The sequence below is a fragment of the Arachis stenosperma genome, chromosome 9, assembly GCF_014773155.1.
Source record: "Arachis stenosperma cultivar V10309 chromosome 9, arast.V10309.gnm1.PFL2, whole genome shotgun sequence".
Classification (NCBI taxonomy): Eukaryota; Viridiplantae; Streptophyta; class Magnoliopsida; order Fabales; family Fabaceae; genus Arachis; species Arachis stenosperma.
The window spans coordinates 99091252-99117571 of NC_080385.1; the positions used below are offsets into that span (position 1 = coordinate 99091252).

At 39.5% G+C, this 26320-nt stretch overlaps 2 non-coding genes across 2 annotated transcripts; both read left to right on the forward strand.

Annotated features, from left to right (window-relative positions):
* The first annotated feature begins 642 nt into the window (after positions 1-642).
* LOC130952672 (small nucleolar RNA R71) lies at positions 643-750 on the forward strand. The gene has a single exon (XR_009074850.1). It is a non-coding gene; the product is annotated as a small nucleolar RNA R71 (small nucleolar RNA).
* Positions 751-10017: 9267 nt separating this feature from the next.
* On the forward strand, positions 10018-10125 carry LOC130953642 (small nucleolar RNA R71). The gene has a single exon (XR_009075804.1). It is a non-coding gene; the product is annotated as a small nucleolar RNA R71 (small nucleolar RNA).
* Positions 10126-26320: the final 16195 nt, after the last annotated feature.

Here is a 26320-nt window from a genome sequence, read left to right on the forward strand (position 1 = left end):
GGAGGACCTTGTTTCAGTCATGAAACTTTGTGTGGTTTTGATTAGATCAGAGACCATGGTTGCTAAGTCAGAGTTGTTCTGCTTAGAATTCTCTGTCTGTTGCTGAGAAGACGATGGAAAAGGCTTGCCATTGCTAAACCTGTTTCTTCCACCATTATTGTTGTTGAAACCTTGTTGAGGTCTCTGTTGATCCTTCCATGAGAAATTTGGATGATTTCTCCATGAAGAATTATAGGTGTTTCCATAGGGTTCTCCCATGTAATTCACCTCTTCCATTGAAGGGTTCTCAGGATCATAAGCTTCTTCTTCAGATGAAGCATCCTTAGTACTGCCTGGTGCATTTTGCATTCCAGACAGACTTTGAGAAATCAAATTGACTTGCTGAGTCAATATTTTGTTCTGAGCCAGTATGGCATTCAGAGTATCAATCTCAAGAACTCTTTTCTTCTGATTTGTCCCATTGTTCATAGGATTCCTTTCAGAAGTGTACATGAATTGGTTATTTGCAACCATTTCAATTAGTTCTTGAGCTTTTGTAGGTGTCTTCTTCAGATGAAGAGATCCTCCAGCAGAACTATCCAATGACATCTTGGATAGTTCAGAGAGACCATCATAGAAAATACCTATGATGCTCCATTCAAAAAGCATGTCATAGGGACACTTTCTGATTAATTGTTTGTATCTTTCCCAAGCTTCATAGAGGGATTCTCCTTCCTTCTGTCTGAAGGTTTGGACTTCCACTCTAAGCTTACTCAATTTTTGAGGTGGAAAGAACTTTGCCAAGAAGGCATTGACTAGCTTTTCCCAAGAGTTCAGGCTTTCTTTAGGTTGTGAGTCCAACCATATCCTAGCTCTGTCTCTTACAGCAAAAGGGAATAGCATAAGTCTATAGACCTCAGGGTCAACCCCATTAGTCTTGACAGTGTTACAGATTTGCAAGAACTCAGCTAAAAACTGATGAGGATCTTCCAATGGAAGTCCATGGAACTTGCAATTCTGTTGCATTAGAGAAACTAATTGAGGCTTAAGCTTAAAGTTGTTTGCTCCAATGGCAGGGATAGAGATGCTTCTCCCATAGAAGTCGGGAGTAGGTACAGTAAAGTCACCCAGGACTTTCCTTGCATTGTTGGCATTGTTGTTGTTTTCGGCTGCCATGGGTTCTTCTTGTTTGAAGATTTCTGTTAGGTCCTCTACAGAGAGTTGTGCCTTAGCTTCTCTTAGCTTTCGCTTCAAGGTCCTTTCAGGTTCAGGGTCAGCCTCAACAAGAATGCTTTTGTCTTTGCTCCTGCTCATATGAAAGAGAAGAGAACAAGAAAATATGGAATCCTCTATGTCACAGTATAGAGATTCCTTGAGGTGTCAGAGGAAATGAAAAATAAAAGGAAGAGGTAGAAGAATTCGAACTTATCAAGAGAGATGGAGTTCGAATTGTACCTTGAGGAATAGTGTTAGTCCATAAATAGAAGGATGTGAGAAGAGGGGAAGAAATTTTCGAAAATAAATTAAAAAGATTTTAAAAATATTTTGAAAAACTTTAATTGATTTTCAAAAACTAAGAGTGAAAAAGAAATCAAGTGATTTTTGAAAAAGATTTTGAAATAAGAAATCAAAAAGATATGATTGAAAACTATTTTGAAAAAGATGTGATTAAAAAGATATGAGTTAAAAGTTATGGTTTTAAAGAGATGTGATTAAGAAGATATGATTTGAAAAACAATTTAAAAAGATTTGATTTTGAAAATTAATGACTTGGCTAACAAGAAAAGATATGATTCAAACATTAAACCTTTCTCAACAGAAAAGGCAACATACTTGAAATGTTGAATCAAATCATTAATTGATAGCAAGTATTTTTGAAAATGGAAAGAAATTGATTTTGAAAAAGATTTGATTGAAAAGATATGATTTGAAAAAGATTTGATTTTGAAAAATTTTGAAAACTTGAAAAAAATCTGAATTGAAAACAGAATCTTCCCTCTTGTGCTATCCTGGCGTTAAACGCCCAGAATGGTGCACATTCTGGCGTTTAACGCCCAAAGCACTACCCTTTTGGGCGTTAAACGCGCAACCAGGCACCCTGGCTGGCGTTTAAACGCCAGTTTGCCCTTCTTCACTGGGCGTTTTGAACGCCCAGCTTTTTCTGTGTAATTCCTCTGCTGTATGTTCTGAATCTTCAATTCTCTGTATTATTGACTTGAAAAGACACAAATTAGAAATATTTTTGGATTTTTTTATAATGAGGAATAATCAAAATGCAACTAAAATCAAATAACAATGCATGCAAGACACCAAACTTAGCAGTTTGTATACTACTGACACTAACAAAATGAGAATGCATATGAGAAACAACAAAACACTCAAGTCAAGAGAATTTAAAGATCAGAGCAATGAAATCATCAAGAACAACTTGAAGATCAATTAAGACACATGAATGAATGCAAGAAGAACAGAAACATGCAATTGACACCAAATTTAAAATGAGACACTAGACTCAAACAAGAAACATAAAATTTTTTTTTTGGTTTTTATGATTTTGTAATTTTTTTTGGATTTTTCAAAAATTAAGTGGAAAAAAAAATAAAGATATCAAAATTCTTAATGAGAATTCCAGGAATCATGCAATGTTAGTCTAAAGCTTCAGTCTAAAGAAATTAGACATGGCTAGCCAAGCTTCAGTAGGACATTGCATTTAAGAGCTAAATTGATGAGAATCAATCAGCTTTGGTGATGATAAGAACATCACCTTGAAACACTAGAATTCATTCTTAAGAACTCTGAAGATAAATACCTAATCTAAGCAACAAGATGAACCGTCAGTTGTCCATACTCGAAACAGTCCCCGGCAACGGCGCCAAAAACTTGGTGCACGAAATTGTGATCACTACTTTTCACAACTCAAATAATCCCCGGTAATGAATCCAAAAACTTGGTGCTCAATACCATGGTATAAACATAATTTCACAACTTCGCACAACTAACCAGCAAGTGCACTGGGTCGTCCAAGTAATAAACCTTATGCGAGTAAGGGTCGACCCCACGGAGATTGTTGGTATGAAGCAAGCTATGGTCACCTTGTAAATCTTAGTCAGGCAGATTCAAATGGTTATGGATGATATATGAATAAAGCATAAAGATAGAGATACTTATGTAATTCATTGGTGAGAACTTCAAATAAGCGAATGGAGATGCTTTGTCCCTTCTGTCTCTCTGCTTTCTTACTGTCTTCATCCAATCCTTCTTACTCCTTTCCATGGCAAGCTGTATGTTGGGCATCACCGTTGTCAGTGGCTACAATCCCGTCCTCTCAGTGAAAATGTTCAACACACCCTGTCACGGCACGGCAAATCATCTGTCGGTTCTCAATCAGGTTGGAATAGAATCCATTGATTCTTTTGCGTCTGTCACTAACGCCCAGCCTTCAGGAGTTTGAAGCTCGTCACAGTCATTCAATCATTGAATCCTACTCAGAATACCATAGACAAGGTTTAGACCTTCCAGATTCTCTTGAATGCCGCCATCAATTCTAGCTTATACCACGAAGATTCCGATTAAGGAATCCAAGAGATAAACATTCAAGCCTTGTTTGCTTGTAGAACGGGAGTGGTTGTCAGGCACGCGTTCATAAGTGAGAATGATGATGAGCGTCACATAATCATCACATTCATCAAGTTCTTGAGTGCAAATGAATATCTTGGAATAAGAACAAGCTGAATTGAATAGAAGAACAATAGTAATTGCATTAATACTCGAGGTACAGCAGAGCTCCACACCTTAATCTATGGTGTGAAGAAACTCCACCGTTGAAAATACATAAGAACAAGGTCTAGGCATGGCCGAATGGCCAGCCTCCCAATACATGATCAAAAGACTCAAAATGATCAAGGATCCAAAGATTCAAAGATCTAAAGATTAAAATACAATAGTAAAAGGTCCTATATGTAGAGAACTAGTAGCGTAGGGTTTACAGAAATGAGTAAATGACATAAAAATCCACTTCCAGGCCCACTTGGTGTGTGCTTGGGCTGAGCATTGAAGCATTTTCGTGTAGAGACTTCTCTTGGAGTTAAACGCCAGCTTTTGTGCCAGTTTGGGCGTTTAACTCCCATTCTTGTGCCAGTTCCGGCGTTTAACGCTGGGCATTCTTGAGCTGATTTGGAACGCCAATTTGGGCCATCAAATCTCGAGCAAAGTATGGACTATTATATATTGCTGGAAAGCCCAGGATGTCGACTTTCCAACGCCGTTGAGAGCGTGCCAATTGGGCTTCTGTAGCTCCAGAAAATCTACTTCGAGTGCAGGGAGGTCAGAATCCAACAGCATCTGCAGTCCTTTTCAGTCTCTGAATCAGATTTTTGCTCAGGTCCCTCAATTTCAGCCAGAAAATACCTGAAATCACAGAAAAACACACAAACTCATAGTAAAGTCTAGAAAAGTGAATTTTAACTAAAAACTAATAAAAATATAATAAAAACTAACTAAAATATACTAAAAACATACTAAAAACAATGCCAAAAAGCGTATAAATTATCCGCTCATCAATACCCCTATCTAAGAACTAAAGAAAGCCAATGCTCACATAGAGATCATAGAGGTTCCTTTGCATGCTGGTGCACGAAATTGTGATCAATACTTTTCAAAACATAAACAATCCCCGGTAATGGCTCCAAAGACTTGGTGCTCAATACCATGGCATAAACACAACTTCGCACAACTAACCAGCAAGTGCACTGGGTCGTCCAAGTAATAAACCTTACGCGAGTAAGGGTCGATCCCACGGAGATTGGTGGTATGAAGCAAGCTATGGTCATCTTGTAAATCTCAGTCAGGCAGACTCAAATGGGTATAGATGATGAATAAAGTAATAAGATAAAGATAGAGATACTTATGCATATCATTGGTGAGAGCTTCAGATAAGCGAATGAAGATGCCTTCCCTTCCGTCTCTCTGCTTTCCTAATGTCTTCATCCAATCCTTCTTACTCCTTTCCATGGCAAGCTCATGTAGGGTTTCACCGTTGTCAATGGCTACCTCCCATCCTCTCAGTGAAAACTAATGCTCACGCACTCTGTCACAGTACGGCTAATCACCGGTTGGTTCCCTCCACTACTGGAATAGAATCCCTCTTTTGCGTCTGTCACTAACGCCCAGCAGGTTACAAGTTTGAAGCACGTTACAGTCATTCAATCATTGAATCCTACTCAGAATACCACAGACAAGGTTAGACCTTCCGGATTCTCTTGAATGCCGCCATCAGTTCTTGCCTATACCACGAAGACTCTGATCTCACGGAATGGCTGGCTCGTTTGTCAGGCGAGCACTCGGTTGTCAGGCGATCAACCATGCATCATGTAATCAGAAATCCAAGAGATATTCACTAAGCCTCGAATGCTTGTAGAACAAGAATGGTTGTCAGTCACCTTGTTCATATGTGAGAATGATGATGAGTGTCAATCATCACATTCATCAAGTTGAAGAACAGGTGATATCTTGGACAAAGAACAAGCGGAATTGAATAGAAGAACAATAGTAATTGCATTGATACTCGAGGTACAGCAGAGCTCCACACCTTAATCTATGGTGTGTAGAAACTCCACCGTTGAAAATACATAAGAACAAGGTCTAGGCATGGCCGAATGGCCAGCCTCCCAAAGTGAGTTCAATCATCAAAACATGATCAAAAGACTCTCTAATGATCTAAGAACTAGATGTCCAAAGATTTTTAATACAATAGTAAAAGGTCCTATTTATAGGGAACTAGTAGCTTAAGAATTACAAAGATGAGTAAATGACATAAAAATCCACTTCCGGGCCCACTTGGTGTATGCTTGGGCTGAGCAATGAAGCATTTTCGTGTAGAGACTCTTCTTGGAGTTAAACGCCAGCTTTTATGCCAGTTTGGGCGTTTAACTCCCAATTAGGTGCCAGTTCCGGCGTTTAACGCTGGAATTTCTGTAGGTGACTTTGAACGCCGGTTTGGGCCATCAAATCTTGGGCAAAGTATGGACTATCATATATTGCTGGAAAGCCCAGGATGTCTACTTTCCAACGCCGTTGAGAGCGCGCCAATTGGGCTTCTGTAGCTCCAGAAAATCCACTTTGAGTGCAGGGAGGTCAGAATCCAACAGCATCTGCAGTCCTTTTCAATCTCTGAATCAGATTTTTGCTCAGGTCCCTCAATTTCAGCCAGAAAATACCTGAAATCACAGAAAAACACACAAACTCATAGTAAAGTCCAGAAAAGTGAATTTTAACTAAAAACTAATAAAAATATACTAAGAACTCAACTAAAACTACTAAAAACATACTAAAAACAATGCCAAAAAGCGTACAAATTATCCGCTCATCACAACACCAAACTTAAATTGTTGCTTGTCCCCAAGCAACTAAAGATCAAATAAGATAAAAACAAGAGAATATGCAATGAACTCCAAAAACATCTATGAAGATCAGTATTAATTAGATGAGCGGGGCTTTTAGCTTTTTGCCTCTGAACAGTTTTGGCATCTCACTTTATCCCTTGGAACTCAGAATGATTGGCTTCTTTAGGAACTCAGAATCCAGATAGTGTTATTGATTCTCTTAGTTAAGTATGATGATTCTTGAACACAGCTACTTATTGAGTCTTGGCCGTGGCCCAAAGCACTTTGTCTTCCAGTATTACCACCGGATACATACATGCCACAGACACATAATTGGGTGAACCTTTTCAGATTGTGACTCAGCTTTGCTAAAGTCCCCAACTAGAGGTGTCCAGGGTTCTTAAGCACACTCTTATTGCCTTGGATCACAACTCTTTTTCTTTCTTTTTCTTTCTTTTTTTTTCGGTTTTTTTTTTTTGCTTCTCCTTCTTTTTTTTTGCTTCAAGAATCATTTTTATGATTTTTCAGATCCTCAGTAACATGTCTCCTTTTTCATCATTCTTTCAAGAGCCAACATTCATGAACCACAAATTCAAAAGACATATGCACTGTTCAAGCATACATTCAGAGAACAAAAGTGTTGCCACCACATCAAAATGATTAAACTGTTATAAAATTCAAAATTCATGCAATTCTTTTTCTTTTCAATTAAGCACATTTTTATTTTAAGAAAGGTGATGGATTCATAGGACATTCATAACTTTAAGGCATAGACACTAAGACACTAATGATCACAAGACACAAACATAGATAACATAAGCACTAAAATTCGAAAAACAGGAAAGTAAAGAACAAGGAGATTAAAGAACGGGTCCACCTTAGTGATGGCGGCTTGTTCTTCCTCTTGAAGATCTTATGGAGTGCTTGAGCTCCTCAATGTCTCTTCCTTGTCTTTGTTGCTCCTCTCTCATGATTCTTTGATCTTCTCTAATTTCATGGAGGAGGATGGGATGTTCTTGGTGCTCCACCCCTAGTTGTCCCATGTTGGAACTCAATTCTCCTTGGGAGGTGTTTAGTTGCTCCCAATAGTCTTGTGGAGGAAAGTGCATCCCTTGAGGTATCTCAGGGATCTCTTGATGAGAGGGGTCTCTTGTTTGCTCCATCCTTCTCTTGGTGATGGGCTTGAGGTCATGCCTTCTCAGTTGAACCGGCTTTGGATGCCATAAATGGTTATGGAAAAACAAAAAGCAATGCTTTTACCACACCAAACTTAAAAGGTTTGCTCGTCCTCGAGCAAAAGAAGAAAGAAGAGAGTAGAAGAAGAAGAAATGAGGAAGAAGGGAATGGCTTTGTATTTCGGCCATTAGGGGAAGAAGTAGTGTTTAGGGTGTGTGAAAATGAAGGAGTGATGATGATAGTGGGTTTTGATAGGTGGGGGTTTTTGGGGAAGAGGTATTGAGGTGATTGGTGAATGGGTGAAGAAGAGAGAGGGTGGTGTGGTTGGTGGGGATCCTGTGGGGTCCACAGATCCTGAGGTGTCAAGGAAAAGTCATCCCTGCACCAAATGGCAATCAAAATCACGTTTTGTGCCAAATGTGGCGTTAAACGCCGGACTGGTGCCCATTTCTGGCGTTTAACGCCAGGTTCTTACCCTTTCCTGGCGTTTAACGCCAGTCTGGTGCCCCTTTCTGGCGTTAAACGCCCAGAATGGTGCCAGACTGGGCGTTAAACGCCCAACTGCTAGCCTCACTGGCGTTTAAACGCCAGTGAGTTCTTCCTCCAGGGTGTGCTGTTTTTCTTCCTGTTTTTTCATTCTGTTTTTGCTTTTTCAATGGATTTTGTGACTTCTTATGATCATCAACCTACAAAAAACATAAATAACAAAAGAAAATATATAAAATATAATCATTGGGTTGCCTCCCAACAAGCGCTTCTTTAATGTCAGTAGCTTGACAGAGGGCTCTCATGGAGCCTCACAGATATTCAGAGCAATGTTGGAACCTTCCAACACCAAACTTAGAGTTTGAATGTGGGGGTTCAACACCAAACTTAGAGTTTGGTTGTGGCCTCCCAACACCAAACTTAGAGTTTGACTGTGGGGGCTCTTCTTGACTCTGATTTGAGAGAAGCTCTTCATGCTTCATCTCTATGGTGACAGAGGGGTATCCTTGAGCCTTAAACACAAAGGATTCTCCATTCACTTGAATGATCAGTTCACCTCCGTCAACATCAATCACAGCCTTTGCTGTGGCTAGGAAGGGTCTGCCAAGGATGATGGTTTCATCCATGCACTTCCCAGTCTCTAGGACTATGAAATCAGTAGGGATGTAGTGGTTTTCAATCTTAACCAAAACATTCTCTACAAGTCCATAAGCTTGTTTTCTTGAGTTGTCTGCCATCTCTAGTGAGATTTTTGCAGCTTGTACCTCAAAGATCCTTAGCTTCTCCATTACTGAGAGAGGCATGAGGTTTACACTTGACCCTAAGTCACACAGAGCCTTCTTGAAGGTCATGGTGCCTATGGTACAAGGTATGGAAAACTTCCCAGGGTCTTGTCTCTTTTGAGGTAGTTTCTGCCTAGACAAGTCATCCAGTTCTTTGGTGAGCAAAGGAGGTTCATCCTCCCAAGTTTCATTTCCAAATAACTTGTCATTTAGCTTCATGATTGCTCCAAGGTATTTAGCAACTTGCTCTTCAGTGACATACTCATCCTCTTTAGAGGAAGAATACTCATCAGAGCTCATGAAAGGCAGAAGTAAGTCCAATGGAATCTCTATGGTCTCATGTTGAGTCTCAGATTCCCATGGTTCCTCATTGGGGAACTCATTGGAGGCTAGTGCACGCCCATTGAGGTCTTCCTCAGTGGCGTTCACTTCCTCCCCTCCCTCTCCAAATTCAGCCATATTGATGGCTTTGCACTCTCCTTTTGGATTTTCTTCTGTGTTGCTTGGAAGAGTACTTGGAGGGAGTTCAGTAACTTTCTTGCTCAGCTGTCCCACTTGTCCTTCCAAATTCCTAATGGAAGACCTCGTTTCAGTCATGAAACTTTGAGTTGTTTTGATTAGATCAGAGACCATGGTTGCTAAGTCAGAGGGGTTCTGCTTAGAATTCTCTGTCTGTTGCTGAGAAGATGATGGAAAAGGTTTGCCATTGTTAAACCTGTTTCTTCCACCATTATTATTGAAACCTTGTTGAGGTCTCTCTTGATTCTTCCATGAGAGATTTGGGTGATTTCTCCATGAAGAATTATAGGTGTTACCATAGGGTTCTCCTAGGTAATTCACCTCTTCCATTGAAGGGTTCTCAGGATCATAAGCTTCTTCCTCAGATGAAGCCTCCTTAGTACTGCTTGGTGCATTTGCATTCCAGACAGACTTTGAGAAATCAAATTGACTTGTTGAGTCAATATCTTGTTCTGAGCCAATATGGCATTCAGAGCATCAATCTCAAGAACTCCTTTCTTCTGACTTGTCCCATTGTTCACAGGATTCCTTTTAGAAGTGTACATGAATTGGTTATTTGCAACCATTTCAATGAGCTCTTGAGCCTCTGTAGGCGTCTTCTTCAGATGAAGAGATCCTCCAGCAGAGCTATCCAAAGACATCTTGGATAGTTCAGAGAGACCATCATAGAAAATACCTATGATGCTCCATTCAGAAAGCATGTCAGAAGGACATTTTCTGATTAATTGTTTGTATCTTTCCCAAGCTTCATAGAGGGATTCTCCATCCTTTTGTCTGAAAGTTTGGACTTCCACTCTAAGCTTGCTCCATCTTTGAGGTGGAAAGAACTTTGCCAAGAAGGCATTGACTAGCTTTTCCCAAGAGTTTAGGCTTTCTTTAGGTTGAGAGTCCAACCATATTCTAGCTCTGTCTCTCACAGCAAAAGGGAATAGCATCAGTCTATAGACCTCAGGGTCTACCCCATTAGTCTTGACTGTGTCACAGATTTGTAAGAATTCAGCTAAGAACTGATGAGGATCTTCCATTGGAAGTCCATGGAACTTGCAATTCTGTTGCATTAGAGAAACTAATTGAGGTTTAAGCTCAAAGTTGTTTGCTCCAATGGCAGGGATAGAGATGCTTCTCCCATAAAAATCAGGAGTAGGTGCAGTAAAGTCACCCAGCACCTTCCTTGCATTGTTTGCATTATTGTTGTTTTCGGCTGCCATGTCTTCTTCTTCTTTGAAGAATTCGGTCAGGTCCTCTAAAGAGAGTTGTGCTTTGGCTTCTCTTAGTTTTCTCTTCAAGGTCCTTTCGGGTTCAGGGTCAGCTTCAACAAGAATGCCTTTGTCTTTGCTCCTGCTCATATGAAAGAGAAGAGAACAAGAAAATGTGGAGTCCTCTATGTCACAGTATAGAGATTCCTTGAGGTGTCAGAGGAAAAGAGAAATAGAAAGAAGAAGGAGAAGAAGAATTCGAACTTTACTCAGATAAGGTTCGAATTGTGCATTAAGAAGGAGTGGTACTCCATAAATAGAAGGATGTGAGAATGAGGGGAGTAATTTTTCAAAAATTAATTAAAATATTTTGAAAACATTTTTGAAAAACACTAATTGATTTTCGAAAGCAAAAGTGGGAAAGAAGTAAAGTGATTTTTGAAAAAGATTTTGAAATTAGAAATTAAAAAGATTTGATTGAAAACTATTTTGAAAAAGATGTGGTTGAGAAGATATGATTGGTTTTAAAAAGATGTGATTGAGAAGATATGATTTGAAAACAATTTTTAAAAGATTTGATTTTAAAAATTAATGACTTGCCTAACAAGAAAAGATATGATTCAAACATTAAACCTTTCTTAACAGAAAAGGCAACAAATATGAGATGTTCAATCAAATCATTAATTGTTAGTAAGTATCTTTGAAAAAGGAAAGAAATTGATTTTGAAAACATTTGATTGAAAAGATATGATTTGAAAAAAGATTTGATTTTGAAAAACTTTGAAAAAAATTGATTTGAAAACAAAATCTTCCCCCTAGCACCATCCTGGCGTTAAACGCCCAGAATGGTATCCATTCTGGCGTTTAACGCCCAAAATGCACCCTTTTTGGGCGTTAAACGCCCAACCAGGTACCATGGCTGGCGTTTAAACGCCAGTCTGCCTTCTTCACTGGGCATTTTTGAATGCCCAGCTTTTTCTGTATAATTCCTCTGCAGTATGTTCTGAAGCTTCAATTCTCTGTATTATTGACTTGAAAAGACACAAATTAAAAAATATTTTTGGATTTTTAATAATCAAAATGCAACAAGAATCAAATAACAATGCATGCAAGACACCAAACTTAGCAGTTTGTATACTACTGACACTATATGAGACACATAAACACTCAAGTCAAAAGAATTCAAAGATCAGAGTAAGAAATCATCAAGAATTACTTGAAGATCCTTAAGACACATGAATAAATGCATGCAATTGACACCAAACTTAAAATGAGACACTAGACTCAAGTAAGCAATATTTTTGGTTTTTATGATTTTCTAATTTTTTTTTGTTTTTCGAAAATTAAGTGAAAACATCAAAATTCTTAATGAGAATTCCAGGAATCAGTGCAATGCTAGTCTAAGACTCCGGTCCAGGAATTAGACATGGCTTCACAGCCAGCCAAGCTATCAAAGAAAGCTTCGGTCCAAAACACTAGACATGGCCAAAGGCCAGCCAAACCTTAGCAAATCACTGCTCCAAAAGCAAGATTGATGAAAATCAACAAGCTCTTGTGATGATGAGTTGAAACCTCGGTCCACTGAAATTAGACATGGCTTTACAGCCAGCCAGATTTCAACAAATCATCATGAAACTCTAGAATTCATCTTCAAGAATTTCGAAAAAAAAATAAATGCCTAATCTAAGCAACAAGATGAACCGTCAGTTGTCCATACACAAGAACAATCCCCGGCAACGGCGCCAAAAACTTGGTGCACGAAATTGTGATCAATACTTTTCAAAACATAAACAATCCCCGGTAATGGCTCCAAAGACTTGGTGCTCAATACCATGGCATAAACACAACTTCGCACAACTAACCAGCAAGTGCACTGGGTCGTCCAAGTAATAAACCTTACGCGAGTAAGGGTCGATCCCACGGAGATTGGTGGTATGAAGCAAGCTATGGTCATCTTGTAAATCTCAGTCAGGCAGACTCAAATGGGTATAGATGATGAATAAAGTAATAAGATAAAGATAGAGATACTTATGCATATCATTGGTGAGAGCTTCAGATAAGCGAATGAAGATGCCTTCCCTTCCGTCTCTCTGCTTTCCTAATGTCTTCATCCAATCCTTCTTACTCCTTTCCATGGCAAGCTCATGTAGGGTTTCACCGTTGTCAATGGCTACCTCCCATCCTCTCAGTGAAAACTAATGCTCATGCACTCTGTCACAGTACGGCTAATCACCGGTTGGTTCCCTCCCCTACTGGAATAGAATCCCTCTTTTGCGTCTGTCACTAACGCCCAGCAGGTTACAAGTTTGAAGCACGTCACAGTCATTCAATCATTGAATCCTACTCAGAATACCACAGACAAGGTTAGACCTTCCGGATTCTCTTGAATGCCGCCATCAGTTCTTGCCTATACCACGAAGACTCTGATCTCACGGAATGGCTGGCTCGTTTGTCAGGCGAGCACTCGGTTGTCAGGCGATCAACCATGCATCATGTAATCAGAAATCCAAGAGATATTCACTAAGCCTCGAATGCTTGTAGAACAAGAATGGTTGTCAGTCACCTTGTTCATAGGTGAGAATGATGATGAGTGTCAATCATCACATTCATCAAGTTGAAGAACAGGTGATATCTTGGACAAAGAACAAGCGGAATTGAATAGAAGAACAATAGTAATTGCATTAATACTCGAGGTACAGCAGAGCTCCACACCTTAATCTATGGTGTGTAGAAACTCCACCGTTGAAAATACATAAAAACAAGGTCTAGGCATGGCCGAATGGCCAGCCTCCCAAAGTGAGTTCAATCATCAAAACATGATCAAAAGACTCTCTAATGATCTAAGAACTAGATGTCCAAAGATTTTTAATACAATAGTAAAAGGTCCTATTTATAGGGAACTAGTAGCTTAAGAATTACAAAGATGAGTAAATGACATAAAAATCCACTTCCGGGTCCACTTGGTGTATGCTTGGGCTGAGCAATGAAGCATTTTCGTGTAGAGACTCTTCTTGGAGTTAAACGCCAGCTTTTATGCCAGTTTGGGCGTTTAACTCCCAATTAGGTGCCAGTTCCGGCGTTTAACGCTGGAATTTCTGTAGGTGACTTTGAACGCCGGTTTGGGCCATCAAATCTTGGGCAAAGTATGGACTATCATATATTGCTGGAAAGCCCAGGATGTCTACTTTCCAACGCCGTTGAGAGCGCGCCAATTGGGCTTCTGTATCTCCAGAAAATCCACTTCGAGTGCAGGGAGGTCAGAATCCAACAGCATCTGCAGTCCTTTTCAGTCTCTGAATCAGATTTTTGCTCAGGTCCCTCAATTTCAGCCAGAAAATACCTGAAATCACAGAAAAACACACAAACTCATAGTAAAGTCTAGAAAAGTAAATTTTAACTAAAAACTAATAAAAATATACTAAGAACTCAACTAAAACTACTAAAAACATACTAAAAACAATGCCAAAAAGCGTACAAATTATCCGCTCATCACATGCACTTCTACAGTGCATGAGTTCTGATGAATACTCATCCTCTGATGAGGATGAAGACAATAGGGAAGAGCAAGTTGCTCAGTACCTAGGAGCTCTCATGAAGCTGAATGCCAAGTTGTTTGGTACAAATCCCTTGGAGGAGGAACGCTCATTGCTTTCTAAAGAACTCCATGCTTTGGTTCAGTAGAAGCTACCTCAAAAGTTTCCAGATCCTGGATGCTTCCTGATCCCTTGCACCATAGGCACTATGATCTTTGAGAAGGCTCTGTGCGACTTAGGATCAAGTGTAAACCTCATGCAACTCTCTGTAATGGAGAAGAAGGGAATCCAAGAGGCACAAGAAATAAGGATTACCTTGTATAAGGATTGGATGGTGTTCAAGATTCTGGACCCTCTATTATCCCCTGACAAGGGAGGCACTTGCCTAAAAGATTCATCATCCAAGCCTCCTCCCTTGGATGAAACCAACTCAACCCTTCTTAAGACCAAGCATAAGTTTAGTGTTGGATGAACACTATCCACAAAGGAGGAAGGCCCCAAAAGGAAAATGCCTAGGGGCTGGAAAAACAAAAATATCCTTACTAAAGGATTTTCACCATGAAAGATGGTGATATTTACTTATCTCATCATGGTATTCATAATGGAAGAGGAAAGTGGCAAAAAGGGACACCAGCATATTGCTGCAAGCCCAACCCTACCTCAGGCAGTGAAAAAGATCCTGTCTCTTGAGCGTATTAAGCTAATCAATGAGAGCACAGGAGGGAAGGCCCCAGTAAGGAGTAAGGATTTATTTCTCTATGACTATTTTCCTCCTTGAAAGGAGTTGTCCGTCAAGCTAATGACATTAAAGAAGCACTTGTTGGGAGGCAATCCAACCTTAATTAGTCATTTTTTCCTTAATCTGGTTTTTCTTTAAGTTATTCTTTGTAAGTTCATGATCATGCGCATCAATCAGAATAGAGACAATAATGTTAAGCAGTGAAAATAGAACGCTCCGGATGGAGTGTTGCTAGCGTTGAATGCCAGCCAGGGAGCAGACCCTGGGCATTCAAACGCCAATGTAGAGGGCAGGGAATTTGAAATGCCTAGCCTCTCAGGACCAGTAGGTCCCACAGAAGCTCCACCTACCCTACCTTCTTCTACCCTATTCTTCCTCATTCTTCATATTTGCTCGAGGACGAGCAAAACTCTTAAGTTTGGTGTTGCAAAACCCTTGATTTTTTACTTCTACCACAACTAAGTATGGCACCAAAGACGGATGAAACCTCAAGGAAGAGGAAGGGAAATGCATTTGCCCCCACAAGAAGAGGATGGAGCAAACTAAAAAGCATGCACATGAGCTTGTGCAGCCACCTCAACAAAGACAAAGAAGTGACATTGAAGAGATCAAGCACTACATTGGATCCTCAAGGATGAGCACTAGCCACCATCATTCAGGTGAATTCGTTCTCTTTTATCTCCTTTCATTTTATTATTTTTCTTTTTTCTGTTATGTTGTATTGTCTGTTCTTTTTTTTTCTTGTTGCATGATCATTTGCATTTATGTCTTAATGCTATAAAATGTTCCATATATCTCTCACCTTGCTTAAAAGAAAATTTTATTTGAAAAGAATTGAGAGATACATGAATTTCAAGTGTAAAATAAGAATAGTTCAATTATTTTGATGTGGTGGCATTGCTTTTATTTTCTGAATGTATGAATAAACAGTGCATATTTGAAGTTGAAATTTTAGAATGTTGGCTCTTGAAAGAATGATGAGAAAAGAAAAGTATTATTGGTAATCTGAAAAATCCAAAAATTGATTCTTGAAGTAAGAAAAAGCAGCAAAAAAAAAAAAAAAAGAAAAAGCATGTTGCAAAAGAAAAAAAAAATTACATATGCATGCCAAAAAAGAAAGAAAAAAACATGGCAATATATATATATAAAAAGAAAAATCCATTACTGCCAAAAATGCAGGAGAAGGAGGGCAGATTGAAAAAGCCAATAACCCTTTAAACCAAAAGGCAAGGGTAAAAGTATCCAAGGCTTTGAGCATGCATCAATGGATAGGAGGGTCTAAAGGAATAAAATCCTAGCCTAAGCAGCTCAACCAAGCTGTCCCTAACCATGTGCTTGTGGCGTGAAGGTGTCAAGTAAAAAGCTTGAGACTGAGCGGTTAAAGTCGTGATCCAAAGCAAAAAGAGTGTGCTTAAGAACTCTAGACACCTCTATCTGGGGATCCTAGCAAAGCTGAATCACAATTTGAAAATGTTCACCCAATTAAAATGTTTGTGGCATTTATGTATCCGGTGGTAATACTGGAAAACAAAGTGTTTAGGGTCACGGCCAATACTCTAAAAACCTGTGTTCAAGAATAAAAAAGAACTGAACTAGGAGAGTCAATAATATCATCTGGATTATAAGTTCCTAGAGATGCCAACACTTCTAAGTTTCAATAGATAGTGAGATGCCAAAACAATTTAGAAGCAGAAAGCAACTAACTCCCGCTCATCTAATTGAAACTAAGCTTCATTGGAAACTCTGAGATTTATTGTATCTTACTTTTCTTTTTTATCCTACTGTGCTTTTAGTTGCTTGGGGACAAGCAACAGTTTAAGTTTGGTGTTGTGATGAGCGGATATTTTATACGCTTTTTGGTATCATTTTTATATAGTTTTTAGTATGTTTTATTTAGTTTTTATTAAGTTTTTATAGGTTTTAATGTTAAATTCACATTTTTGGATTCTACTATAAGTTTGTGTGTTTTTTTTGTACAATTTCAGGTATTTTCTGGCGAAATTGAGGAGCTGGAGAAGAAGTCTGATTCAGAGACAGAGAAAGCACTACAGATGCTGTCCAGATCTGACCTCCTTGTACTTGAAAGAGCTTTTCTGGAGCTAAAGAAGTCCAAATGGAGCTATCCTCAAGAGCTTTCTAGCAATGTATAAAAGTTTATACTTTGCTTCGGATTAGATGGCCCAAAACTGGCGTCCAACACCAGCCTCCTGCCCCCTTCCAAGCGTCCAGCGCCCAAGGAGCAGAGCTCAGCGTCCAAACGCCCAGAGAGTTTTACTTTGTATTTCCTCTCAGTATGAGTTTCTAAACCTCCTAGGTTGAGGGAAAGAGCCCTACTAAGTCCTATGAATTAATAAAAGTATTATTGTTTCATCTTTGATCCGTGTTTGATCTAATTCTAAGATGTATACTCTCTCTTCAACATGGTGAATAGGATGATCAGTGACAATCAACTCTGTTCATCATACTAAGACGAACGTGCCTGAGAAACACCTGCGTCTACTTAGATTCGTGTGAATACGTGACTGGAAAGCGCAAACTGCCAGCTATGTTTATACATCTCTCAGACGGCTAATCCACGACTTCGTTGGGGATTTCTCGAGACACCAGTTCAGCTAATTTTTGGGGAGATTAGGGTCTCTGTGGTAGAGACTAGAACCCAAAGAAGCAGCATTCTCTAATCTGGATGATTCAACCTTGTCTGTGGCATTTTGAGTAGGAGATTGATGACCACGGCCCATGGCATTGATCACATACAACCTGCCATAGAAGAGATCACTCACAAGCAAAGAAGATAGTAATGCCAGAGTTAATTTAGAAAGGCTAAGCAACTCCTATCCTCAATTATATTCTTATTATTGATTCCATTAACAAAATATCTTATACCCTTCTCTCAAATTTCTTTTAATGCAATTAAGCCTCAATCCAACGACCTTCTGATTCGCCTGAATAAGATCTGCAAGATAACCATAACTTGCTTCAAACCACAATCCTCGTGGGATCGATCCTGACTCGCTCAGATATTACTTGGACCACCCAGTGCACTTGCTGATACAGTTGTACGAAAGTATAGTGATTCGTGCACCACCTACCAATCATAGCCTCTGGCCCAACTCAAATCAACTTGGCCTCTAGCCTAGATTAAATCAACTAAGCTTCTAGCTCAAATTAAATCAACATCAAAACTCAATCATAAAAGAGAATAACCACAAGCACAAACAATGCAAGACAAACACAATCAGAGAGAAATTACAACAAGTACAACAAATAACAATTAGACAGAAATCATCAGATAGGCAAACCAAAATACTTAAGCATACACAGACAAAGCAAATAAATGCAATATGATGCATGCCTGTCCTACAGACCTGGAGCTCACGTATCGGTTACTTTGCCAGAACTCGACACACCCAGTAGCTAAACCAGATATTGTCCTCTTGAAAACTGGTGGACGGTACACCACCATGAACCCCACCATTGCGAGCGGTACACCACCACGAACCTCGCAAGATCTTCAATTGGAAAAACAACACACAAGTGGGAGGTAAATAATTACGATCCCCACAAATACATTCACAACCCGTGGGAGGTAAATGACCATGATTCCCACGTCTATCGCGACACTAGACAAGTGGTACACCACCACGATCCTTACCAGGTCATAGCTCAAATTCAAAACCACAATCTTTTAAAATTTTGACCTAGAGCAAGCGAGACTAAGACACAACCCTTGCGTACTGCCCAGGTGTTTTTCAAATATCAAAATATCTCTTTTAAAAACAATTCGAATCTATTTCTCTTTTATTAAACTCCTTTTCTTGATAAATCAAATTCAAACATAATACTTTTCTCAATAAAACTCAAAACATAATCATTACTTTAATATCCCAAAATTAGCTAATATAATTCTTAAAGCTTTTGAAAATCCATTTTGACTTCCAAAATAATCAAAACACCCCAGCTGGCTGTTCATACATAGTTAAACCAAAATCTCAAGCAAACAACAATAATTCAACAGCAACTCAACCTAAACTTAATCAAACTCAAACAATAATCAATCAAACTAACATCACTTATTAAATTCATATTTAATTATTATAAATTTACTAAACTCTACCTCCATGTAGAAATCACAGCAACAGAAGCTTTAAGGAAGGTTCCTGAATGAGAAATTGAAGGAGAAAATGTCAAAATCGGTTACTCCACTTCCAGGGCTCCCTCGGCCGAACCTTTCATGAAGGGACAATAGCTCCACCATCAATTTCTCCCGAATAAAAGTAACGTCAATGTGAAGAGGAGAAAGATACGAACACTTTTATCGGATTATATTTTTTATCAGAGTTACGGATGTAAAGAAATCGGGCTCGAAAGCTTTAAGTTCATGGAGGTTGCGTTTCTCTCTCTCGGTTGTTTCTTTTTCTTTCTCTCCAAGTCCAATTCGGTGGTGGGAGCAAGAAATGAAAATGATCAAGGCTGATGGAAATGAATAGAAAATTTGTGGTGGATTAGATGTCACGGGTAATTAATGAATTAAAACATGTGTCATTGTTATATATATGTTTATACACTTTTTAAGCCATGTTTTTTTTCTTTTCTTTTCTTTCTCCTTTGGATCTCAGCCAAGTGAAAGGAGGTATATATATATATATATATATATATATATATATATATATATATATATATATAAGTTTCACTTTCTCTCTTTTGCTCCCAAATGGCTTCGGCCAATTCTTTCTCCTTTTTTTTGAACTTTAAGAATAATGTTATTATACCATTCTTTATTTTAATTGAAGTGGTTAAAAATAAAATAACAATAATAATTATAATAATTCTTTTATCTTTCTTGAAATATCTCATTATAATAAAAATTATAAAAAAATCCTGATGAATTTTAAAGTTAAAATATCATAAAATTTAATTTAATTATTTTTAGAAAAATAATTTTCTTTAAATAAAATAATAAATCATGAATAACTCATTATTTAATTTTCAAAATCTCAGGTGGTTATATATTACCCATCTTATAAAAATTTTTGTCCTCGAAAATTGATATTGTTTCGAGGGTTACCTAAAACTGAAGGTCGATCTCGGATTAGATCTGCTATTGTGGCCGGAGTTGTCGTGTCCGACTTGTTGAATTTGGTGGTGCTGCTGACCCTCGATCACTGGAGGGTGGTGGTACCTGCAAGAGACTCCGATGCTTAAGTTAGCATGTGCTTTAGGCAGGATTTTGTGTAAAATTAGAGTATGAGTTATACCTGGGTGCTCCAGTATATTTATAGTAGTGTAGAGTGACCTTTCTTTGAAATAAGATAGTTATCTTATCTTATCCTTTGAGTGAAGTCATCTTATCTTTCAGGGGAACTGCTCTATCTTTCTAGGCTTTTGCTACCTTTAGATTGGGCTGTGTTCCTTCATTTGGGCTTGCTTTGGGCTCCCATGGAGATTTGGCCGAACTCTTTGAGAAGAGGTTGGTGGTGACCTAACCTGAAGAGGTCGGTCACTTGTGTCTTTGGTTAGCTCGGGTCGCATAGATCGACCTAGGGTATGAACAGTGCCCCTGCTCGAGTTCGATCTCTCTCTTGAGGTCGTGTCTTCAGGCTTCGACCCCTTTTGAGGGGTTCGTGCTCGAGCGTTTGCCTCTAGTCGATCTTCTATTTTGCTCCTTTGAATACAAAGCGTTTCTTTTCTTTTTTTTTTTTATCTGTAGCGCGCATTTTTGTTTTCTTGGAAATATGCGAGGGTTTAATGCCTATTAATTCCCTTCGCCATTTCTTGCTTTCCCTCTTTTGTATTTGAATTTCAAAGAATCAATTTTTCCGTTTTCGCTTCTCCTTTCTCTTCGCTTTCGTTTGTTACATTGCTTCGTTCCTCTACCCCCTCTATTTTTGTGTCTTCGTGCTTCCCATTTTCCTTGCTTCGAACGCGGTTGTTGGCATGCATTTGTCGTTGTTTCGGTCTTCAAACAGTTACTGCTCTCTTTTTCTACAGGTTGGTCTTCCTTCCTCATATTTTGATAATCGCATGTTTTACTGTTACATACTTTGCCAAGTTTTGATTTTTATTTGAGTTTGCTTTGAGAAACTTGATTCCTTCTGCAAAAGATTGCATCTTTGTTCTTGATCGTCATTTGCTTGCTTTTTTTTTTCTTACTTACTCCTGTTTGGGGGAAATGTGTGTCTTCTGGTAGTTTCGCTCTTTGTACAGCTTTTTGCTTGTCACTATTTCTATCTCTTTTCGTGGTTGCATGCCCATGTGCAAAGTTTTGGTATTTGCGGGATTATTGGTAGATTGAGGTTGTAGCTTTGAAGATAAAATGTTGGTAGGAAAGGTTGTAGCTTTGAAAACTGTTTGTAGTTTTGATGATTTTTGTTGGTTATTCCGAGGGTTACTTGAAACTGTAGGTCGATCTCAGATGAGATCTGCGGTGGTGGTCGGTGCTGTCATGTCTGACCTATTTAGAGCTGGTGGAGCTACTGATCCTTCGTCACCGGAGGGTGCTGGTACCTGCAAGAGACTCCGATGCTTAAGTTAGCACATGCTTTAGGCAGATTTTTACTAGAATCTGAGTATGAGTTATACCTAGGTGCTCCAGTGTATTTATAATAGTGTGGAGTGACCTTTTTGGAGATAAGATAGTTATCTTATCTTATCTTTGAGTGAAGTCATCTTATCTTTAAGGGGAACTGCCTTTATCTTTCTAGGCTTTAGCTGCCTATAGATTTGGGCTGGGTTCCTTTTGTTTGGGCCTTCTTTGGGCTTCTTTGGCGGTTTAGCCAAGCTCTTTGATCTGAAGAGGTCGGTCGACTTATCGTCAATCAACCCGGGTCATACAGCTCGACCCATGGCATGAACAATGCTCCTGCTTGAGTACGGTCTTTCTTTTGAGGTCGTGTCTTCATTAGACTTTTACCCCTTTTGAGAAAGTTGAGCTCGAGCATTTGTTGCTCTGTCGATCCCATTTATATAGAGCTTTTATTGTTGAATGCGGAGCGTTTCCCTTTAATTGCATCGTGCGTTGCGCTTTTCTAGGGAACGTGTAAAGGCTTTTAAGGACTCATTATTTTCTTTTGCCGTTTCCTTCTTCCCTCTTTCTCATTTCATTTTTGAATTTTCAAAGCTTCTTTCATTTTTCTCTTCCCTTGCTCACTATAACTTCTTTTCTTCTCTTTTCCCTTTCTGTTTTTGCATCTTCGCGCTTCCCTTTCTTTTTACCCGAAAGGTGATTTGCTGGTGTCGCTTTGGTTGCTTGTTTCAATTTTTGACCAGTTACCGTCCCGACTCTACTGCAGGTTGGTTTTTTTCATCTCTCTTTTTTTTACCTTCCATTCCGTTTCTTTTCATGTTTGCATTTGTTTTGGCATGAAAAAGTTTTGATCTTGTGTGGATAATATTTGAAAGTTTGGGTCTTTTTTGCGTCGTTGTGCATGCTCTGAGGGTTTCTTCGATTTGTATGAATCCCCACTTTGTTAGAGGAGGATTTGATCTTTTTATGTTTGCAGCTTGAAGTAGTGGTCTTTGTAAAAAGGTTGCATCTTTTTTATGATTTCTGAGTAGCATATTTTGATGTCGATGGCTTTCTCTTCTTTGTGTGTTTAGGGTTTAAACTTGCAAGATTTTTCTTGAATCCTTACTCTTTTACTGCCTCCAAAGGATGCCCCTGTACCTTGGTATAAGTCCTGGGGTTTCCTTTCTCTGTTGTATCTAACTTCTGACATTTGTATGTTTTTGTCCAAGTTATGTCTATGTTTGTCCGAGCTATTCTCTTTGATTTGCCCGAGCTATTTGATTAGTAACCCATTTATCCTTTTTCTCATTGTAGGACTAGTTGGCCCATGTCTCTTTGCAAAAACATTGTCGAGATGTCCACCAAAGTTCCTGAGGGCATGTCTGACTGGCTGGACTCCCTTGTCTTGATGTGTGTTTCTGTGGTTGATTATGAGTATTGCGTGCAACTTAGAAGACATCATAGGATTTGTAAGAGTAGAGATCAAGAGAAAAATTACGAGTTGGTAGCACCTGATCCCGAGGAGAGGGTTAGTTTTTCTTCTTTGGTTCAGGAAGAATGGCCCTTCTTCTATGCGTATGACTATTTCTTTAGCCAAATGCGCATCACCATTCCCTTTACTTCCTTTGAGACCAATTTGTTGTGATCCTGTAATGTAGCTCCATCCTAACTCCATCCGAATTTGTGGGGTTTCATAAAGATCTTTCATCTATTGTGTCAAGAACTGGATGTCTGACCTTTTTAAACTCTCTTTCTGTATCTTTTCGTTTTGACGAAACCTGGTATAGCTAAGAAGAAGGCTTCTTGGATTTCTTTCTGAGCTGCCCAGGGAAAGAAATTTTTCTCTATGTATGACGAATCTTTTAGGGATTTTAAGAACTATTATTTCAAGGTCCGAGCTGATAAGGGAGCTCTGCCCTTCTTTTTGGATGAGAATAACGAGCTCGCCTTCTCCTTAGTTTGGCAAAAGAAAGTGATAGTGTCTAGGTATTCTTGGGAAATATTGGATGAGGTTGAGCAGGCTTTGGTACATGTGTTAGAGGAGAATTGGGGGGAGCCTCCCTATCTTGACACTAAGAGGTTTTTGGGGGATCCCTCTCTCCTACGAGCTGAATTAGGTAGTAGTTGACTTCCTTTTAGCTTCCCCACTGGTTTGGTTGTTTATTTGTTGATTTATCTCTTTCCTCCGGTTGTGACTTGACTTTGCTGGCTTCTTTTTCAGAGATGTCAAAGAATTCGGACTCAATGAAGCATTTTCGTAAGGCCAAGAAGGCAACTGCCGCTCAGAATGTTTTGGCCAAGGTTGCTTGGGAAGGATCTTCTCAGGCTTCTCTAAAGAAGCCGATCATGGACACTATTGGGTCGAGGAAAGTTATCCCAATTCCCCAAGTTCGAATGGTTCCTTCTGACCCTCCCCATTCGACCTCTGGTGCTGGTGCTTCTCCTATTGCTGGTCCACCTCCTAAAAAATAGAAAACTGTGGAGCCTTTCAATTTGGATGCCCCTGACTTTGATGCAGTAGGGTTTGTGGATAATCAAATTGCTCCTTTCGGTCGACTTCCAATGAATGATGTATCCATCCTTCATCACTTGAATTTTATTACTAGCAACAGTCTTTGAATGGCCCATATGGGAGCGGCTTTATTCCAAACTGTTCGGGGCTCCCCAATCCATGCCACAAAAGCTTTTCTTGAGGATGCCAAGTCGGATTTCGATAGGGCTAAGGGCTTGAAGGATGAGCTGGATGCTAGGGTAATTAAGCTAAAGCTAGACCTGGAGAAGGAGAAGTCTCGGGCTACCACTGCTGAGGCGGCTGCGAACTTGGCTGAAGAGACGGCGAAGAAATACAAGGAAAGTTATACCCGTACTTATGCCAAGGTGTTGGAACTGAGAGAGAGACTTGAATCTGCCCTTGCAAATTACGCCAATCTCTAGGGTCATCTGGTAGATTCTGTGACGGCTGCTTATGAAAATTTAATGGCACAGGTTGTAGTTCTAGCTCCTGAACTCGACCTGACACTCTTCAACCTAGATAATATGGTGCAGGATGGTAAGATAGTTCCCGCCCCAGATGATGATGATGAGGGTGTAGATCCTCCTCCTGCGCCATCAGCCAAAGCTTCTGTTGCCTCGACTTCTCCAACTCCTACAGCTGAGGTCGGTCATCCCGAGTTGGACCCTAATGTTCAGATCCTGAACCAGCCAGATGGAACCGTTAACGCTGTCTCGCTCGTAACTCGTCCTTCTTCACCTCGAGATGCCGCCACTGGGGAGTCTTTGAATCCCTTGTAGTTTTTTTATTTGTTTTTGTATCTTTATGGCCCGACTTGTGGGTCTTTGAACTCTATTTTTTGTAACTTGGAATGGTTTGACTTCTCTTGACGTTCGGTTACTTTTCTTAGCAACTTTAAAAACAACAAGTACTTTTGAGCTCTTAAGGTTTTCCTTTTGAGCTTTTATTATAGTATCTTCCTTGCTATGTTGTTTTGCATTCTTTTGGAACTTCCGGGAATCTTTAGAGTGTTGGAGTTTTGCTGTCTGACCTCTTTTTGATTGCCTTTTATTTCCTATTTTAGTCGAGTGCCCTTTGAGGCAGGTTTTGTTTAACTATGTTTAGTATTCTCATAGAACACTTGCAAACTAATTTTGGTGAGGTCATGGCTTTTTGAGTTGAGCTATGTCTCTTCTAGCGCACGTCTTCTGTTTGTCGACTTCTCTTGGAGCTCCTTTCTCGAGTTATGTCTACTAGTCCATTTTTAATCAGGGCTGGCCAGGCCTCTTTTTACGGATTACTTCTCATAACTTTGTCGCTTTGATTGGTCTGGTCCGACTTCTTCATGTCGGTCCTCCCTAAGTTATTTCTAGTAATCCATTTTTAAGGGTTACTTTTTATAACTTTTTGTCGTGTTGATCGATTGGTCCGACTTCTTCATGTCGGTCTGTTCGAAGTTATTTTTAGTAATCCATTTTTATGTGTTACTTTTTATAACTTTTTGTTGCATTGATCGATTGGTCCGACTTCTTCATGTCGGTCCGTTTGAAGTTATTTTTAGTAATCTATTTTTATGAGTTACTTTTTATAACTTTTTGTCGCTTTTTCATCTTGCCAATTTTGTAGAAATCGGACGGTGAGTTTGAGTCTCACCGTGGTCGGGCGGTGAATTTGGTTTTCACCTTGCTGACCTGTAGCTTTGTAATCGGTGGTAAATTTTTGCGTTTGGATTTAATGAGTCTTGGTAGAGAAACTTTGTAGAGAATCTAAAAAGTTTTACTTAAGTAGAAAGAAGACATATAGGCATTCAAAATATATACATGTGGGTGTTTACCCTTCTAAGTCAGGCAATTTTACGGATCTTGGCTTGGTGCCTCGTTAAAAAACCTTTTCAGAAAAAAGAGTGCACCTTAACCTAAGATCTTTCATTACCTCCTAACTATAATACCTTCTTAGGTTGCAGGCGTGCCATGACTTTGGTAGCTCTCGCCCCTCGAGTTCAGACACCGTGTAGTAGCCTTTTCTGAGTACCTCTGTGACTCGATAGGGTCCTTTTCAGTTAGCTGCTAGCTTCCCCTCTCCTGGTCGACTTTTTCCAATATCATTTCGGATTAGGATGAGGTCGTTGTTGGCAAAACTTCGCCGTACTACTTTCCAATTGTATCTTGAAGCCATTCGACATTTTAACGCCTCATCCCTAATCCGAGCTCATTCCTGGATTTCTGGAAGCAGATCGAGCTCTTCCCTTTGAAGTTGGCAGTTAGCATCTTCACTATAGAAGATCGTTCTGGGGGATCCTTCTTTGACTTCCACTGGGATCATTGCCTCCGTCCCATAAGCCAGTCGGAAGGGTGATTCCCTTGTCGTGGAGTGTGGAGTTGTCCGATATGCCCATAAGACTTGTGGGAGCTCTTCAGCCCAGGCTCTTTTTGCGTCCTATAGTTTCTGTTTTAACCCGGCTAGTCTGACTTTGTTGGCAGCTTCTGCTTGTCCATTAGCCTGGGGGTGTTCTACGGATGTGAATTGGTGCTTTA